Below are 19,870 nucleotides of genomic sequence, written 5' to 3'. Positions count from 1 at the left end.
TACTCTCTGCAATGCTCTCCGGCATGAGCTCGAGTCCATCTCTAGCTACCGAGGCTGCAGAGTATCTGCTGGAGATCACAACATGCCTGTGCTTAAATGTGTTTTCTCTTTGGGGACCCGCTGCCACCTCAGGTTTCCCCAACCATCCACATTCTCAGGGTGTACGTGAGGTTTAAACCTCTCCTAGAGGTTCTCCTGTTCTCTGCTCCAGGGCCGGTTTCATAGAGGAGGAGATAGCGGAGCTGGAAAGTGGTAAAGAAGGGGAACAGCACCTGGGGCATTAGAGCTGCTGAGAACCCCCCAGAACAAGCTCCAGGCTTCAGTGACTTGATTTGTGAGGTTGGTTTTCACCTTGTCTGGCTCTGGGTCTCCCCTGGCTCCAGCAGGTATCCATTTCCCATACAGGACTGCAGGAGAACCTTGTTCCTGGTCAGCACCTGAATGGTAACAGCAGACAAGCTGTGTGAATTCTCTATTTATATCTGTAGCTTTTACACATTTCCTCAAGCCAGCTCTGTTTTCACGTGTCATGATTCTCCCTGAGTATTTCAGGTCTCTTGAAGCTAAATCCATAAAACCAATATGCCATTTTTAAAAGAAGATTTTAAAGTTAATTAAAGAAATGGAAGCGTGTACTTCTAAAGAGGTTAGGCTTGCCATAGTACCCCTATAAAATGCACCTGGTTTCAAAGGATGTCTAATGAAGGATGCTTTCTCTCTCCTGGGTGCTTAGGTTGATGAGAAACATCTTCGTAAGGAAAATTGACTTTGGAAATGGTTCAGAGCAAGCGGCTTCTTTTTTATAAGTCCATGCCAAGTGACTGATTTGGTCCATAGATCCATCAGATCATTGCGTCCAATACTATAATTTTGCTTATCTATTTTATATACGATCAATATGATAAATATTACAGAAGCAGGGAAGTGCCAACTAGATTATTTCTGGCTGCAGCAGAGTGGCGAGGGGGCATGCTCCAGCTTCCACTGTGTGCCTTGTGAAGCAGAAAAGCAATTCAGTCAGACTAAAGGCTACAGATGAGGCTGTATGTTCTCTGCAATAAATGCAAATGATTTGAATTCATTTCACTGGTAAGAGAAAAAAAAAATAAAGCTAAAGATGTTGAAGATCAAGGAATTCAACTTTAAACAGAGGCAAAATTAACATAAAAGAAAACATGGCAATAAAGAGGAGGGAAAAATAGATTTCACTAAAATAATCTGTTAATGAATAGACCGTGATCTATTTCTGAAGTGCCTCTCTGTGGTGTGTTTTCACCCCCTCTTTTTTTTTTTTTTTTGAGCATGTACAATAGCATTATGGCCTAACTGCAATCAGTCTGCTGCGAACAGCTTGTATATATTTGGATGTTCACTGGCCCATGAGAGCAAATCGTCCTCCCTTACCATCAAAGACCTTCTTTTCCAGTTCCTTTATTAGGTAACAAACAGTTCCTGTTTGTTTTGTTCTTCAGTGTTGAGCACATTCGTTCTTTTTCTGGCTGTATTTTTATTTTTGTTTAGATTTGTTAATGAATTATGGTTTTTATTGTTTGCAAGGGGCAGTGTTGCGGCGTCTACTGTTTTTCACTAAGAAATACTGCAAAAATACCTTGTAGTGAAATACAGCCTAGAGCTTATCAATACAGTGTATAGACCCAACTGGGATCCTTCCATGAAGCATTCGCCACAGCATGTTGGGGTAATTTTTCTAAAGCCTCTTTAGTAGAAAGTAAATTCTCACTTGTTCATGGCACGTGCCATAAATACTAAATGAGAGCCCAGCATCTCACACACCTGGTGTCCAAGGCTACAAAAGAAAAATGATAAAATCTCCTTGAAGTAAGATGTTCAGATTTACAGGTAGCCTGCTCAAGTGCCTTATTTAAATTTAGGTGGAATTCCTTCCCTGCTCGGGACTTCTGCTCATTTCGGCATGCAGAGGGGCGAGCAGGCAGGGCTGTGCCCCATGGTGAGGGCTCTGTGTGCTCAGGAATGATCCCATCTGGCAGAGAAGCGGGCTCTGAGGCTTGTTTTGGGAGTTACCATGAGTAACTTGAAATGGTTCAAGCCCTGAAAGTGCCATGGGATGTGAAGCCTGAGGATGCTGTGGTGCAGGAGGTGCTGAGGAGTTCAGAGATGGCAACCAGACGTTGCCACGAGTGTGCATTTGGTTCCCCCCTGCCTCCTTCCCCTCTCTCTGGGTTAAATCTCGGGCCCAAGCAACGTCAGAAATCATGGAACAGGAAAGTCCTTGCATTCATAATTAGGAACAGCCTTTCCCCTTTGTCTGGGCTGGGTATATTTAATATTTAACTGCTCCGATTCCACTGCCAATGCGTATTTGCCAAGGAAAACTTTCTCATTTGAGCCTTCCACTTCTCCAAATAAAGACCTTCTCCAAATAAAGAGGGAGGTGCTGGAAGTAGGTCCTGGCACAGCCACAGGGGGATTTCAGCTGGGAAGAATAATACACTTGGCCTCCTTATTTTCTGATCTTGTCCATTTTCCTCTCTTTGACACAGTGAGCTGCTTTGCTCACAGGGATGCCCAGCAGGCGCAGAACACGTGATGGTGGTTCTGGTGTTGGACATGGGGTGGGAGTCCGGCAGGGTTTGTCCCCAGGCCTTCAGCACAGGGAACACATCAGCGGGGATTTGCTGGCACCAGGAGCTGCCTTCACCACTACCTGGAGTTATTCTGGGAGAAAAACTCCTCATTTTGGTCCTTGCCTCATGAGAAGGAGCCTGCTGGGAACCAGAGCAGCTCCCTGAGGCTCGGTGGAGGCTCTGGGCTTGCTTGGATGAAACCCGATGGGTTCTTCTGGCCTGGCACAGACCAGCGTGGACTTCCATGGTGTGTGACCATGGGCTTGCTCTCAGCAGGAGCTGGAGCTGCCCAGGCTGATTTCTTCCAGGCCTGAGAGCTTGGGTTGGTGCTGAATTGCTCCCTGCAGGCAGCACAGAGGGCAGGAGGTGGCCGGCTGCAGGGCTGCTGCCAGCTCCTTTAATTAGGCAACGCAAACGGGCTGCAAGGGAGAAGGTGCCAGGGAATGTAAAAGCAGCTCATGAAAGGGAGCGCAGACAAGGAAGGGAGAAAATATTCAGATAGCCCTAACGTTTACTTTTAAGAGGTCTTTTTTTATTTTTTTTTTTCATTTTCATATATTTTCCTTGATCTTTTGAGAGAAAAAGATCGGTCCATAGACAGATCTCCAAAGAGATTATTTTTTTTTTCAGCCTCGCTATTGCTTTAATCCGTGGTCTCTTCAGACAGGGAATATTTAATTGGTGCACTGGTGAAATATAATGTTTAAATAGCTTGAACAGCAGTCTTTTTCCCTCTGTTGTGGCATTAGTTCCCCAATATTCCTGGGCCCCTTGCTGGGTATTGAGGCAAAGAAAGGAACCAGAGGAGGTCCCTCTCTATAAATCTGCCTGTGATGTGAAAACTCCCTGGATACACTTATCATACATGATCCAATGCATCAATTAACCCAAGACCTCGCTGCAATAATCGCACACAAAATAAATCACTCTCTGTGCTGCATCTTTTTGGACTCAGGCAGGTTTCTGTGCAGTGGGGGCGCACTGGGGGACATGGGAGAGGTGAGCCTCAGCTCCGGGCCTGAGCATCTCCCTGGATGGATGAAATCAGGTTTTCCTCGGGCAGCCCTGCCCAAAACACGTGTGCACACGAGCACCGAGAGAGGTAGAGGGAGCTTCTGGAGAAGCAGATTAGATGGAAAGATATCCTGCAAAATAATGAGGGAAATTAAAAGGCAGGTGCACTTGAAGTCTATTTTTTTCTCCTCCTCCTCCTCCTCCCCCCTTTTGGGAGTCTGGATTCTTAGTGATTGTATCAAGATTGATAATAAAAATGTTCAAAATGAGCCTGTACCTGTGCTGGGTTTCTCTGACTTTGGCTGAATGCTCTGAAGAGAGAGGAGTTTCTTTTAACTTCTGTGTCTGCTTTTGACTATGAGTATCTCCCTCCCCACCCTTTCCTGAAAAAAAAAAACTCCTAAAAATACTGAAAAGAGCATGAAATGATAAGCAGACTTCAGGCTCTGCATTCCTCAGTCACTTACAAAATGCTTTGCAGAATTCACAGCAGAAGATTAACAATCACAGAGCCACAAATCAAAGGATTTCCAGCTCCATCCCCCCTCCCACCCATTATACAGTGAAAAAATCTCAATCTGCTCAGACAGGAGGGAAAAATCAGATGAAATTAGGGCTTTAAATAATTTAGTTTTGCATTGTTAGTAATAAACACTGCCTACAGGAAAAATTAAAAAGACTGTTGTAGAATAAAAGGCAGAGCTACGGCATCTTTGACAATATGCTTCATATTTTATGTTCATTAGGACAGGGAGCCTGAAATACTCATTTCTTTATGATGAAGGAACTAAAGATTTCCAATGAACATGCTGCAATGAGCAGGCGGGAGAGATTTATTGCTAAAACAGCTTGTTAATCACAGCGACCACCTTTCAGGCTTCCTACTGCGCCTAACCAGGTCGTGTGGATGCTTCTCCCCAAAGATGCCCCTTCCCCATACAGGGGCAGTGGGAACCCTGCAAACTTCAGTTGATCCCGAGGGATGTGAGATGTGGCTCTTTAGACCAGCAATTTTGGAAAACACCCAACCACTGCAGTTAAAGCTCTCTGTTAGCAGTCCCCACGCATGCTTTGAGTACCCAGCTCTTAAAACTGGACGTTTGTGTCATTAATGCCATTTTTGAGGATTTCTGCAAATCTTGTAACCATCGGGGCTGGGGACCATGCAAGTCCCTAAAAGCTCACTGGGATCCCCTGGGCTGGAGGTGGTGGGAATTGGGGCTGGGAACCAGGCTGGACCTGGGGCTGTGCGTGCAGGGAGCTCGGCGTGATGAAGCCTTTTCCCCTGCAGCCTCTGCTGTTACCAGAACAAACACAGACTGGAAGTCTTCAAAGGCTGCCCCAAGCCGTGGGCTTGTTTGTAAATGTGTTATTAGTAAATAATTAATAATGTAGACAAACCAACGACAGAAAATCCAGCTTTTTGTCTTGCTGTGCCTGCCTCAGCCAATTTATGCAAGCAAGTCAAAAATGGACCCAAATTTTTCCCAGTTCCTTGTGGCACCCACACCGGCCACGGGGGAAGATCAGAGCTGCAACCTTCATGTCCGTGGTGCTACACTGAGCTGGGCAGCACCGGGGCTCCCTGGTTGAGGTGGGTGCCCGTGCACCGCTCACTGCAGGGAGACGTCCCCACCGTGCTTGGAGCGTGCCCCTGATTGATGGCAAAGCAGGTGCACTCGTGTCGGAACAGGATTTGGCCCTTAGGAAATCATTAAGCTGTAAATCCTTGACGTGACAGGCCGGCGTAGCGCTGGTCTTCTGTTTCATGTCAAAGGCTGTGCAGAGACTCCTTAGTTAGCGGGCTGGTAATTGGCTCCAAGGGCTGCAGTTGCACCCTGCGCCCGGCACTGCCCAGCCTTGGAAGCCCTCTGGGGCTTTGCTGGATGTTGCTGGCCCCCAGCGTCTGTGGCCACTGGGGGGGCAACTGGGAGCAGGGGTCGGTGGTGGAGCTGGGGCAGGTTCTCAGCAGAGTTTAGGGGAAAATCCTGCAGAGCCAGAGGGTGCCCGGCTCCAGGGGCCCTTTCTTGGGACTTCTTTGTTAGCCCGACTGACGTGTTGAGAGCTCTCTGTGCTCCTGGCAGCACATTCAGTGGGAGATGTGGGAAACCCAAGGATGCAGTGGGACATTTATGTAAAGCAGGAGCTGAGATCTACCCAGGTGTAGCCCTCAGGTGGTCACAATCTGGAGCCAGGCTAAGTCGATGCAGTTGCCTTCTGGGGATGGGCCAACGTGACCAAGGTTTCCGTGCTTGTTTGTCTGATTTTAAAGAACAAAGTGGAACTGGCCTTTTGGCAAGCTTATTTTGGGCTCTTCTCTGTACGATTCCTTTTTTTTTCTTTTTTTTTCCAGCTGAGGTAATTCTTAGCTATCTGAAGCCAACTCCGAATGGCACATTGTCTGCACCTTGCATTTCTGACACAACCCCAGCACAGATGTTGTCAGCAATTGTGTTTTTGACAGTAACAAGACGCTCTATAACTCGGGATCCTGGGACTTTTTGTTCTCCTGCCTTTGGACTTAATGAAAACAGGGTTTGTTTTAAAAAAGAAAGAGGGAAAAAAAAAAAAAAAAAAAAAAACCACCTTTCAGAGTTAATTTCATCTCAGTTCGAACCATGGGATGCAGAGGCAGGAACCAAAGCTCACATTTATGAGAAAATCCGAGGGAGGGAAAGGACAAAGTGGGTTAGGAAAATAAAAATTCATTTTCCATGAAGGTATTATGAACAGTAGAGAAAAAAATAAATAAATAAAAATACTTGACCAGGTTCTTCTCCAGGGGACCAGCAGGCTCTGCCCGGGGGCGCAGGGCCGGCAGCCGCCGCCGGGGCCTCCAGAGGGAGCTCGTCCCCTGCTCCGCGCCCCAGCGGCAAGCAGCGAGAAGGAGAGGATCTGCTTCGGGACTGGGGGAAAGACAGAGGTTTGGGGTTTTTTTTTTGACCCTTGGGGTGGCAAATGCAGAGCAAATGCGAAGGTCGGGTGCTGCTGCGTGCGGCTGCAGGCAGCGGGGAAGGGATGAAGCCTTGGGGGGTCTCCTCTGGGATATTCATGACCCGTCTGGACGCCTACCTGGGCAACTTGCTCCAGGGAACCTGCTTTGGCTGGGGGGATGGACCCCATGATCTCTGTATATTTGATGAAATTAGAGGCAGGTCCTTTCCTCTGTCTGGGCTCCAGGCTTCGATTCCAGTGCTTAGCACCCATCACGCTTATCAGGAAAAGGTGAACGCAGATATCAACAGAAGGATTTCTGCAGCAGGTGCTCCAGCAAAGAACTTGCTAATATTTGGAGCACACAGACAGCTCATGAGATGAGCAGCACATCCAACACCTGAGCAAAGCGAGGTGAATCCCCACCTGTTTTATGTTGCTCCCCCCAGCCCTTTGCTCCCACACCACACACGAGCTACCCTGCGGGTCTCAGGGCTGCTCCCCGGCCAAGCAATCCTGTAATTAGCCCGGGACAGACTCTCCATACATGACCATAATTGACCATCAATAAATAATATACAGAAGACAGGATGCAGACAGTCCTGCAAAGAGGAGAGAAATGGTTGTTGAGACACTCTGACCTGCCTTGTACAGCTTTCTGCGAAAGGGGAAATTGCATTAGTGGGATGCGCATTTAACCAAGGATGGTATTTGTAATAGGATTTAGTACCGTTCGCTGTGAATGCATGACACAGTAAATGTATTAGGGACAGAGTAGTGAAAGAAAAAAGCTTGCTAAGGAACCAATGCTGCCATCCACTGAGTGTCTTCTGTTCCCTCTCCTGAGCTAAACAGCTTCAACTTACAGCTCTCGTCAGGATGTCAAAGTGCCCTGCTCTAGAGGTCACAGCAGTGTCAAGGGGACCCTGCTCATGGGAACAGGACTGGGCTCTTGATTGTGCCACGTAGGGAGGTAGGCTCATGCTCCACTGAGTGTTATACAGGCAGTATTGGAAGGGAAAACCTTTTCTGAAGGGTACTGAATGTGATTAGGATGGGGAAAGATGGGGAGAAACGCACACAATCTAATGTGCCATTTTCTCTCCGGAGCAGGGCAGTGCAGGCCCTTGTTTACAGCCCTCCCAGGAGGGGAAAAATCCCCTTGGGAGGGAAGATGCAGGAACCAGAGCTGTGCAGCATGCAAAGGCTGTTGAGCCCTGTGCGTGGGTCAAACAGCAAAACTAACAGCTGGGTCTTCTCCCCTGAAACTGCTCCTGCAGGCAAGGGGGATTGAAGGGCTGTCTTCCTTCAGACTCGCCCCTTGACTTCTCCCTCTTCCTCTGCACCTGGATGTGGAGCACACACAGAGGATTTCTCTGCCTCCGTGTCCCTCCAGTGCCAGGTGCCAGCAGAGGGCACCCGGTGGGCCCAGCTGCACCCCCCGGGGGGTTTGGGGCAGCCCCTGGGGGAGTTCACGGAGTGGGGCCCACCAGGCAGAGGGGGGGACAGGGCCCTGTGCCCAGCAGCACTCATGGGATGATGTGGTGGGGCCACAGAAATAAATTGTAAAAGGCATTCTGGATGACAAGAAATGCAGCCCAGCACTCCATCGTGCCTTTGGTTCCCTCCATCAGTTGCCATCCTAAAACTTGCTCCCGTGCCACCTGGCTCCCCGTGGGAGTGAGGTCCCCGGGGTGATCCCCCTGCTTGGGAGCTCTGGGTGCTTGCGGGGCTCCCGTTCCCTTTGGCTGCAGCAGGCGGGCAAGCTCTAGGAGGGGGCAGCCCCTAATCCCCCCCCTAGGTGCGGTGCTGCCCGGGGAGGCGCAACCCCCCCGGGGGTCTGGCAGCCCCCGGAGCTGCCCGTTCCCGAGCTGGCTTTGGGGCTTTGTTCCAGCAGCACCGGGGCACGGGGACGGCTTTTGGCGAGCGGGGAGAGAGGAGGGGGGGAGGACGGCGGCGCTCAGGTGAGCTGGGGACCGCGTTCTCCTGCTCCTCCTGGCCTCGGGAGGGGGGGGGGACGAAGGGGGCGAGCCCCGCAGCTCGGCGGAGGAAGGGTTAAGGCGGGGAGCGGGGGCGGCGCGGGGGAGGCGGCGGCGGCGGCGGGCGGGGAGCGCCGGGGCTCGGGGCTCGGCGGCGGGGAGCGGAGCGGAGCGGGGGGCTCGGAGCGGGGCTGCGGGGGGCTCGGAGGGAGCCGGGGGGGGCTCGGAGCACGCCCGGGCTGGGCGGCGGGCGGATGCTGGGGAGGGCGGCCGGGAGCCGGCGCTCGCCGCCGCCGCCGCACTCGGGCAGAGGCTGCGGAGGCTCCGGAGGCTGCCGAGGCACCGGAGGCTGAGCACAACCGCGCCGCACCCGGGGAGGCTGCGGGGCTGAAGGAGGACGAGCAGCGGCGGAGGCGGGCGCCCGGCCCTGGATTTGCACCGTGGAGGGGGCCGGGGCCGTGCGGCTCTGCCCGCCGTGAGCCGGGGAGCCCCGGGAGGAGGGCGGCAGCGGAGCCGCGAGGTCTGGTGAGTGGCCGAGGCTGGCGAGGGGCTCCTGCCCCGAGGGCACCCCAGGGTGCGGGGCTCCTCCGAGGGCACCCCGGGGTGCGGCTGCCCGGGAGGGTGCGGGGGGAGGCTGGGGCTCGCCGCTCCCGGGCGCTGCGGGGTGCGCTGCTGGGTGGCAGGAGCCGTGCCGAGCTGTGCTGAGCCGTGCCGAGCCCTGCTTAGCCCAGCCGAGCCGTGCTGAGCCTTGCCGAGCCGTGCTAAGCCCAGCCGAGCCGTGCCGAGCCCAGCGCCCCCGCGGAACCAGCGCTGCCGGCAGCGGCCGGGGCCGGGAGCAGCAGCCCCCAGCTGGTGCCCACCGGCGGCCGCGGGGGCTGCAGAAATCCCGGGGAGCTCCCCCGGCCCCTTTCCTTCCCTCCTCCCTTCCCGGTCCGTTCTCCGAGCGGTGCGGGTCCCCCCCCCGGCATCCCGCCGGCACTTGTTAGCGCTCAGCCGTGCTCTGGAGCAGGCGGCAGCGGGATGAGCTCCTCCCGGCACAGCTCCTGCTGGCGAGGAGGGCTTCTTAGAAAGCACCCCCTGAATCTGGGGAGAAGAAAACCCTTTTAGAACTTCCCCAAATCCTTGCAAGACCTTTATCGAGAGGCAATGAGGGAAGGAAGATGAATGCGTTCAGGCTCCCTTCAGGGAAATCCTGACTTGTGTGCGGTGGTCCGCGTCTTCTCCAGCCCCGGAGCTGTGCGCGTGTGCTCGCAGCAGAGGCTGGAGATGCCACTTGTCCTCTCGTCTCCTGACCTCCCTTTAACCTGGCCTGGTCAGGCAGCACAGGCTTTGTTCCCATTCACGCTCATTCCTGGAGGTGAAGTGAATGATGTCCAGTTAATCTGCGTTCAAAGGGGTATCAGAAAGTCAATAGTCTGATATTAAGTGACGCGAATAGTAAGTGGTGGAGGGGAAAAAAAACAGCAGACCCTGTACGTCTGTGACCTGCAGTTCAAGATATTGGCTTGGAGGTGAGAAAATGTGAAGTTTGCAGAGCACCATGATACAAAAACCTGCTGCTGCTCGGGTTTCCTCGCTATTTGCTGAGCACTTGATACTTCGCTGGTGGCTTGAACGTGCTTAATAGATCTCAGCTGGCTTCAGGGAGCTGGTCTTGGCTGTCCTTCTCTGCATGGCCTCATTGATAACGGTGCTTCTAAAAGTTAAATCAAATGACCTACTTTACAGCTGAAAGATGGATGCCTCAGAAGGAATCTGTGCCATCCTCTGAGCAGATGTTTAGCTTTTTTCCTTTAACACAGAGGTGTTAGATCCTTGAAAAAGTGATATTTTTTTCTTTATTGCTGTCCTTTTGCCATTTGTTGTCACTTTGAGGACCTCAAAGCTTAAATGTGGTTTTGGGGTGGTGCAGGGAACCAGATAAAACAGCTTTGACTTGAGAAACTTGGCGCCAGGAATGGGCATTGTGGATGTAGAACTGTTGTGAAATGGCTTATGTAGGGAACCAGTCATCTTTCCCAACCATCTCCGTGGTGCTTGTTGTAAGAAGACTAGCACAGTTCACTTCTCATTGTTTTTATACTGTTATTTGATGTAATTAATTGTGAGGCTGCCCCCCGGCTGGTAACAAGTTTGGGTGGTAGGAACAGGTAACAGATGCTGCATGAGATGTGCACACAATCCACCGGTATGATGGAAACAGCTTTTCCTGGTGCTCTTATCACTCCGTCTTGCTCTTCGTGTTAACCCTGAGCTTCCCTGCGCCTCTCACAGAAGGGAATTTCGGCTTTGATGCAAAAGCGAAAATGCAGATCCAGGCTGGATGTGGGAGTCTGGAGAGAGAGGAGAAAAAAAAAAAAAAAGGTGACTGCTACTGCCCTGTGCTCTTTAACTCTCTTCAGCAAATTACATTAGTATGTGACAAATTGGCTTGCAAAACAGCTAAATGGAAATGGCATTTGGAGCCGTTTGCTGTGCAGACCCTGTGGCGTCTCAGGGAAAGGTGTGATTTGCAGCATCTTCCTGAGAGCCCCGGTTAACCACCACTCCCAGGCTTTCCAGAACTTACTTCAGGAACTCCTGTTGCAGCTAAATGTTGGAGTCAGGAGCGTGTCTTGGAGCAATTGCCCGAAAGCTGGGGCAGATGTGGGTGCAACCTGCCTCATGCAGTAGGCAGCTTATAGGAAGAGCTGAAATAGGAAACAAAGCAAAAGCAAACACCGAGAAACTGCGTGGGGTACGGGGGCAGAGGGCTGAAGGAGGAAAGCTGTTCTGCCTTTTTGGTGCCCGCGTGCTGCCCTCCTGCAGGAGCTGGCTTCTGCCTCGGCAGCACCTTTGTTCAGCTGGGATTTTCAGCGGCTCTCAGAGGAGCGAGCTGAGCTGGAACTGCAACAGGAAAACGTACACCTGCTTCTCCTCCTGCTTCTCATCCGCGGCTGCCTGAACGTGGCAGTGATCAAGCTGTTTTAATTGGCCCCTCTGCAGCTTTGCACAATAAATATGTAATGGGGGAGAGTGCCCCCCTCTTCCGCCTGGTGTCGAGGCTGTCATTTTTGATGGGGAAGCGCGCGCTCTGCTCGCCTCGTCCCCGCGCGCTCGGCACCGTGCGCTCCCGCTCCAGCCTGGCTCTTGGTGTGTGCAAACTGTCCTCCCCCGCCGGGGTTTGGCATCCTTAAAAAGAGGAGAGAAAAAAAAAAAAAAAAAGATGAACCTGAGTGCGCAGTGCTCCTGAGACGAGCCCCTTCACATTTCTAAACACTCTTGATTATTCAGCTAATCTTTATTTCATGGGCCTGTTACGAGAAACACAAACGGGGGAGAAAGTGGAAGGCGGTGACACATTTAAAATACACAAGAAAAGCGCTGGCAGGAATATAATTGTTCTTATTCCAGCGATTTGAAATATTTATGGGCCTGAGTCGTGGTGAGATTCTCACCCCCACAACTTTGTGAAGCTTTTCCCCCCAGTAAGACAACAACTGGGGGCCCTGTCCCCCAGCTGTCCCCAGGGCAGCGGCACGCAGCTGTCGGTGCGCGCAGCGTCCGTCTGTCCGTCCCCATGGAAGGGAGGCACAGGTCCTGCAGCCAGGCTGCCCGGCTCGCGGGGCGTTGTGTTGCGGTCTGCTAACTTGAAATAATTCTGAAGCATCCCTTTGGCCAGCAGTGAAAAGCCCCCTTTGAGGTGTTTTGTAGGAGCCCGCTGCTCCCCCGGGGCACTCCGCCGTTAATTCATTAGATCTGAGGTTTTCTTCCCCTCTTCTCCCCCTCTTTTCTCTTCTTTCTCTCCTCTCTCTCCCTGGCAATTCAAACAGTGATGAATGGACAAAAATCCCTCAAGGGAAACATTTTTTCACTTAGTTACAAAGATTTCATGGCTAATTAGAGTAAATGTGGTTTTTAGAGTGTTAATCTCTTAACCAGCTTGGCTAGGAGGCCACGGCCACACCAAAAGAGGGGAGGGCGGGGGGAACCCAGGGCGGGGGGGGGGACAAAGGTGCTGCCAAGCCCTGAGCCACCAACACCCCAGTGGGATCCGATGCATCTTTAGGACCATCGCCAAGGGTGTCCTGTGCACAGCCTCGGGGCTGAGAGCCCCGAGGGTGCTGGCACGGGGGCTCGGAGGCGCTTTGGTGCGTGGAGGCCACGAGCCCTTTGTCTGCAGGAGCGGTGCAGCCAGCGCCTGGGCCCTGAAAAGATAAGGGAACAAAAGCAGGGCAGCGGCTGGCCTTGGGCAGCAGAGGCGGCTGCCCGGGGGGGTCACGTTTGGGTTTGTTTTCTCCATGGTTAAAATCCGAGCGTTGGCTGCGTGCTGGTGCTGGGGAGGGGGCTGTGAGCATGAACCACCCGGGCCTGGTGCCCCCACCCTGGCTGCAGCTCCAGCCGGGGCACGGAGGGCTCTGGGAGCGGATGGCAGCGGGCGGTGGGCTTGAAATTCCATCTCGTGCCACTAGAGGGGATCCTCCGGATCAGGCTGGTGGAGCCAGAGCGGAGCCTCCCTGCAAAAAGAAATGCAGAAGGAGCTGGTGGAGCTGTGCAGAGCTGCGGCCACCGTTGCGCGTTGGTGGCTGGTGCTAGGAGGGGGGATCGCAGGAGCTGCAGGTGGCTGCGGGTCTGATCCCTCCTTTTGCTGCACCTGGTGGCTGAAAACAGTGCTTGTGGGGGAGGCAGGAAGGGTTTGGTGCTCTCCAGAAATTCCTGGCTGAGGCAGGCTGGCTCTTCCTGCTCCTGGTCCAGGAAAACCTGGCTCATTGGCATGGTTCGTGGCTTCCCGGCACAACTCGTGGCTCTTCTGGTCCAAGTGTAGGTGCTGGGAGCTGCTGGGGTGCAGCTGGAGCAGGAGGTCACCAAGAAGGCACACAAAGGCTTCCCAAACACGCAGGTGCAGCATATATCAGTGATGCACCCTAGCTGCGTGCTCTCTGCTGCGTTTTGAGCCCAAATTAGGATCCACCTGTGTATTTCAGAGGGGCCTGAGTGATGCTGGCAGCCTGATGCTGGCAGCCGGGCTGCTGTGGCAGGGGGCAGGCAGGGACGAGGCACTGGGAAAGAGGTGCCCTCCCTTCTGCTATCTGATAGATCCCATCTCGTGTTTCTCGCTGTAATCATTGCTTCTGTTTGGGTGAAATCGAGCTGGGAGGTGGTGATGGGGTGAACGAAAGCGAGATAAATGCATCATATTATGAAAGTTTAATCCTGCTTTGCCTGGGCTAAAATTACATTCAGAGCAGGAGATAAAAGGCATCAGAATCGCATTATATAAAAAAAAAAATCTAGATCATCTTAAGAGGCAGAGTGATAGCCTGGGAGAGCCCTGCGAGCTGGGCCCGTGCTGTGCCCACGGTGGGGACAAGAGCGGCTGCTCCCTGCCCCGGCACCCATCCTGCCCTGCCCCCAGGTGCTGGTGCTGTGTCTGGCCGTGTTAACAGCTCTCTGCACACCGGCCTGCTCAGAAACATCTCACTGCTTGGCAGAGGGGATGGTTCTTCTAAGGAACTGAGGTCTGCTGGGGGAATTTTGCCTCCCAGCTCACGCGTTTCTGTTGTAGTTCCCTGCGCCATGTGCCTGATCTCCCATGGGTTCCTTAAAGCTGGTGGTGCGATGGGCTCCGGGCTGACATCCTAAAGCACAGTGGACCTGGAGGGGGTCTCTGCCTCCCTGACAACCCCCTTGGCTCCCCTGTAGCAGTGATGAGTGGCAGGGATGCTGAGCAGTGTGGAGCCTGTCCCTGCCATGTGCGGTTTCAGGGGGTCTGGCGGAGCCCCCAGCCGTGGCTGTCCTGGGCTGCTGCATGCTGTCCTCAGCGTGACGGTGGCTTCCCATGCTGGAATGTCCCTTGCAGCCCTTTTCCTGCTCCGACACGATTTCCCCGCTTCATAAAAGTGAAAGGTGATGTCTGAGTAAATATTACACTGACCTCTCACCTCGCCGCCTCCTGCTGCTGCCGCTCCTCTCTCCTCTCCGTGCTCATTAAGGGAGCCGGGGGTTGAGCCGGGGCTGCGCGGCCGGGGAGGGGGCTCAGCGCCGAGGCAGGAGCTGGTGAGGAAGGGCAGCCTCCTTCCTGGCTGCCACCGAGCCTGAGCCTCCTCTGAGTGCGGTAAGTGGCATTGGATCTGCTTTTGCCTGGGCTCTGGGGAGGCTGTTTGGGAACGCGTGGGCTATCCGGGTCAGTGCGAGCGCCACGTAACGCCGTGCCCGGGCTGTGGCCACCAGTGCTGCTCAGGAGCAAGGGGAGCAGCTGCTTTGTGGTGTCTCTGTGCTAGTAGAAGCCTCTGTAGGAACAGTTAGAGCTGCAAAATCCGGTATTAGCAGGAGGATGTCCAGAGGAGCTGGCACAGGCACCCAGCCCCTGCCTCCCACAGTGCCCTGAGTGCTTCCCTGGGTGCTGGGGGAAGCCTTGGGGCTGCAGGGCAAAGCTTGCTGCGGTGCAGATGAGCTCACTATCTCTTGGCTATCTAGCAGTCAAGTGATGCTTGGAACGGGGTGTTACAGTCCGTGCAGAGGCTGTTCCCTGTGCGTTATCAGGAAGGTTAAAGGAAACGGCTTATTTTGCTTGCAGCTCCTGGCTGGCTGTTAGCAGCATTAGAAAAACAGTAATTTTAACTCACTCAGCAGCAGCAACGGGGGGTCGGCTTGCAGCACCCTGTGCCATGTGTCGGACACCGAGCGGCGGTGGGGAAAACAGGAAAGCTCTCGGGCAACGCTTGGCTCCGGGCGCGCGGGCTGGGCAGGAAGCGGAGCCACCGCGGTGCGCGCGGGACCTCCGCCGGCTGCTGGCTCAGCGTGGGACAGGCGCCTCGTGGCATTTCCAGCCTCGGCGAGCTGGGAACAAATGCCTCCCGGAGAGATTTATGAGCGGCTTTTCCTCTGTTTCAGTTCCCTGTCCTCGATGAAGAAAGGCTGGGAGCAGTGCCTCGTGCGTGGCGCAGGGCGCTGGGGGTCGGGAGGGAAGCTGTGGCTCAGCATCGCCCCGCGGCACCGGGCGGCTGGCAAGGGAGGAGCAGAAGCCCGGCAGCACGTGGAGGTGTGCTGGGGGTTTCCTCCCTGCTCACGTTTAATGCTGCTTTGCTCTGTTCACCTTAAAATAAGCTTCCAAAAAGCACCTTTCAGCCCCAGTGTTTTGATAGAGTTCAGAACCTGCTCTAAGTATTATTTGCTTCCTGAGCGCTGCGCTTTCAGACATTGCCTTGTCAAGGCTCCTTTCATAACCCCACGGAGGCCGCAGTCTGCCAGCGGTGGGAAGCTGGGATTCTCCAGCCTCTGGGAATTGCCTGTCAGAAAAGCAAGTGCTGTAATGAAGGTGTGCACGTCAGTAGCAGCCTTAAAACTTCCCCAGTCATGTTACTGAAAAGAGCAATTTCCCACTTTGTGAGTATTACAGAACAGCAGCGAGTGCCACAAACCACAGCATGCCGGTGGTTTGCCTAGGTAGCCAAATATGAGGAGCTCGTGTGCAGCCAGTTCATGTTAAGATCTTTGTTCCCTGTGGCTGGGGAGATTTATTGATGTCAGAGCAGGAAAATGGTAAGTTGGCTGCTTAACAGGGATGTTACAGTTCAACTCCATAAAACATGCAGGCTGTCTCCTTTGCTCATTCATTTGCCAAGTACCCAAAAAGTCGCAGTGACAGGAGTAGAGGATGGAGCACTGCCCTCATGATCGTATTTCCTGTCTTTGCTGGTTTATGTCACAGCCTGCAATGTTGTTTTATTAAAAAAAAAAAGAAAAGAAAAAAAAAACATGTGAATTTCCTCTTCACTTTTAACGGAATTGTGAAGAGGTGGGGCAGGGAAGGAAAAGGGAACACTGCTGTAGGTTTCCTAACCAGCTAAATTATTCCTATCCGAAGGATTTGCCATCTCACAGGCGTTACGTCAGGTCTTACCTATTGCTAAGTATTGTGTGTGATTCGGGGACATCTCGGCATCACTGCGCACTCCACGCATCTCGGCTATCGTGGGTTTCGGTGAGAGGTGACTCTATGGATGCAGTACGCAGCCACGTTATCAAAATTATTCACCCAGGCACGGGGAAGCACTGGTTAGTGCACGTGGATGCAAACTTCACCTGTGCTGCTGCAGCCCCCCGAGCTTTAATTCTGCTGCCTTCAGTTTATTAACTGCTGGTGCTGAGGGGAGGGCACAGGTAGGAATGGAGGTGCCCAAATACCTCCCTCAGTTCAGCCCTCAGCTCTGGGAGCTGCAGGTCAGCAGGAAAGGCAAAGCTGCTTATTGAGCCCAGGCTGCTAGAGGAGAGCAGCTCTTTCATTTTTTTTTTTGGTGGTAATGGTGTTTTTTTGTTATTCTGAGTCAACTGCTTGTGTATTAATTGTTCTCCAAAGCTGCTGCACACATACTTGCACTCCAGATGCTGAGCAAAGCTTGCTGCCTGCTAGCAGGGAGTGTGAGCTTCACAAGGTCCCCCTTGACACGGAAAGTGCTTCTGTTTGCCCTTGAACTTTCTAAAAACTGACCTTTGGGGCCTGCCCCTCTCCTCCTGAATCAGCCCAACATTGCGGAGGCATCGCCTGTTGCTTTACAGAAGCTCTACGGGCCAGATGAAAAACGCCTGCAGTAAATCATCCTTTTGGCTGAGGTCTGGGGCAGCAGCAAAAGTTTGGTCGCAGGCTTTGTCTCCGGGCTGTCGTGAAGCTGTCTGCAGTCAGCAAGGAGCTCATCGCAGAAGCAGCTCTGAGCTCCGCTGTGCTCTCCCTGGCAGGCGAGGGGCCTTGCAGGGCAGGAATTGTGCCGAGGGCCCGTGGTGGCCGCAGGTTTAGACAGTTTTTCAAGTCTCATAGCAACCGAGGAGCACGGGCAAGCACTCAGAGTTCACTGGAAGAAAGAGGCAGGAGCCCCGTTGCTTGTCCACTGGTGTGTAATAAGGTGCCGGGACAAGTGCTTGCGTAACGGGGCCTTTCAGGGCCTGAGCTGTGTGACAGGGGCAGGGCTGGTCCCTCGCTTCCACCCCATAATTCGCCTGACTTGGAGGCAGCCACAGCTTGTCTCGGGCTGAGCCGGGAAGCCCTAGAACGAATTTTCGGAAACAAACAAAAACAGAGGCTCTTTAAAGGACTTCCAAGGGCGTTGTGTAACTTGTTTGAGAAAATTAACTTTGCCCAGAGCACTGGGTCACTGGGAGGCTTAACTTCAGGAGGCAGAATTTGGGTGGGATTGGGCTGTTCTGCAGGCAGAAGTTTCACTCCTGAGTGTGAATCCAGCGCTGTGGCTTTTAACCATTCGCTTCCTTGCAGACTTGTATGAAATTTCCATTGCAAGCACCACATGTTGCCATATTATCTGCACGAGCCATCTTGTTTCTGAGGAGGATATAATATTAATTTCCTTGTCACTTAGTTTTTCCCCATGTATTTGGGCTCATTTGATTAATGGTGCTATAAATCTTCAGGCGAGTCAGTTGGGTTTTGTTTCTGGCCTCCAAAAAGGCGATGGAGGCAGCTCTGATTGCTCCTGGAAAATGCACCAATTTTCCCTCAGAGCTGCATGGAAATTAAGCTTCAATCACAGAGGTTTTTTTGACAAAGCATCTGAACCTTGTTTCAGTGGAAGTTTTGCAGCTCTCAGGCCACAAAGAGCTGAAATCACTTAGTTTTGCCTTGTTCTCGTCCCCAGTGATCCTGACGAAATTTTGACAGAAGTTTAGTGGATCTGGACGGCCAGTTTGTGGTTGTAAAGGAGACACACGCAAACTGAACCAGCTGAAAGCTGGGATGGAGGAAATTTTGTTACCGGTTCTTAGCCCCCGGATGATGCTCAGGGAGTGTGGGGGCTGCCCTGGGAGGTGGGACGGGGACGGGGCGAGACGAGGAGCGTTGGATCCAAGGGTGTGCGAGGAGCTCTCGCAGCAGGCGGGCCTGCTGCATTCCTGTGAAATATGGCCTTACAAGTCCTTGAAGGATTTATTGTTTTCCGGCCACTGCTGGATCTGGTCCGATAGTCTGGATATAGGAAGGAAATGACTCAGTTGCTCTACAGACAAGTGCAGCTTTGAAATTCAGAGAGGCAGGAGACAGCTGAGCCGCTCCAGCTCGGCCCCATCGGCAGCGGGGTCCCCGTGGGTCACTCGGGGCCGGCCCCACAGGCGGGATGGGATGGGACAGAGGTGGGAGGAGAACTGGTCGAGGCACAAAACCCTCTGCATGAGGACAGCAGGGAGAGCAGGTGAAGGCTGGGAGGAGGACGGGGGCTGAGGGGCCTCTCTCAGTGGCAGAGCAGCTGCAGGGCCCCGCGCCCGCCCGGCCATCGCGAATCGATTGCTGCACTGGGGGCACGGCCAGGGGGCTGCAGGCAGGGTGAGGGCTCTCAGGATCACCAAAGGTTGCTTTCTGCCCACAGTGGGGTGGAGAGGCACAGGGATCCACACTCTGCCCCAGTTCTGTCGCTCCTCCCGGTCTCCTTCCCTCTCCCCTGCAGGGTCTGGAGCCGGTCCCTGGTGTTTGTCCTGGTCTGGAGCCATGCAGGGATTTGCTACAGCAAAGCAGAGAGAAATTTTAATCATTTCACGGGACAAGAGCAGGCTTTTGGAACCTCCTATCCATCGAGGTGTCTGGCCCCTGTGCTGGAGCTTGTGGCTGATGGCAGATGTGGGCCTAAGCAGATGCTTTCTCCGTCCTGTTATCAGCTTGCTTGGAGAGAGAGAAGTTTAGAAATGACAGAAAGATCCTTAGCGAAGAAACAAGAGTTAGTGTTAAAAATAAAGAAACAAGACAGCTTGTTTCATCTAGACAGAAGGGTTATTAAACAGGCTTGAATTAATCAGTGATCTGCCAGAGCTGTGAGATGAAAAGCAGGGCAGAGGAGCACGGAGCAGACGAGTGGGAAGAAGCCACGTTCTCAGGTGCACTTTGACATCCAGACTGCAGGAGAGGAGCCCGAGCTGATGGTGGGAAGGAGCTGAGGCAGCTCCAGGCTTTGTGCTCCATGGCTGGAGCTCAGAGCTTGAGGCGGGGGACATCAGGCTGGCCGTGCTGAGCACCCCACGGGCACCCATGGGTGCCCCATGGGGACCTGCTGGCGACCAGCCCGTGTCCCACGGCTCTGTGGTGGTCGCTACCCATCGTGTTCAGCAGCACCTGGAGAGGAAGCGAGATGCCTAAATCATGGGAAACCTGAAGCATTTTAAGCCACTTTCAAAAATACATCAAGCACCCCAGTGGCGCACTTGAAAGGGTAGGCAAGCAGGGGCTTCGAGAGTCACTTCCCTAATGTCATTGATAAAGCTGGTGTTGATTGCAGTTCATAGCAGGTACTTCCACCGAGACAGGCCTGACGAGGGCTGGTTAATGGTCCCTGAAGGGTTCTTCAGTGCTGTGCGGCTCTCTCC

At 53.3% G+C, this 19,870-nt stretch overlaps 1 protein-coding gene and 1 long non-coding RNA gene across 2 annotated transcripts in view; one reads left to right on the top strand and one right to left on the bottom strand.

The window, feature by feature from the left end:
- The first annotated feature begins 8,842 nt into the window (after positions 1-8,842).
- The window catches only part of PLXNA2 (plexin A2), a 142,726-nt gene continuing 131,698 nt past the window's right edge, over positions 8,843-19,870 (top strand). Inside the window, exon 1 of the mRNA XM_084498117.1 lies at positions 8,843-9,058. The gene's annotated coding sequence lies outside the window, so the exon portion shown is untranslated. The remainder of the gene's footprint in view (positions 9,059-19,870) is intronic.
- LOC311423815 lies at positions 9,653-15,213 on the bottom strand. Its single transcript, XR_014685913.1, has 3 exons — positions 15,139-15,213; positions 11,439-11,704; positions 9,653-10,866 (listed from the first exon to the last, which is right to left on the bottom strand). It is a non-coding gene; the product is annotated as an uncharacterized lncRNA (long non-coding RNA).

The sequence above is a fragment of the Aythya ferina genome (genome assembly GCF_964211825.1).
Source record: "Aythya ferina genome assembly, chromosome: 25".
In the NCBI taxonomy this organism is placed as follows: Eukaryota; Metazoa; Chordata; class Aves; order Anseriformes; family Anatidae; genus Aythya; species Aythya ferina.
This window is presented reverse-complemented; position numbering and strand designations above follow the sequence as displayed.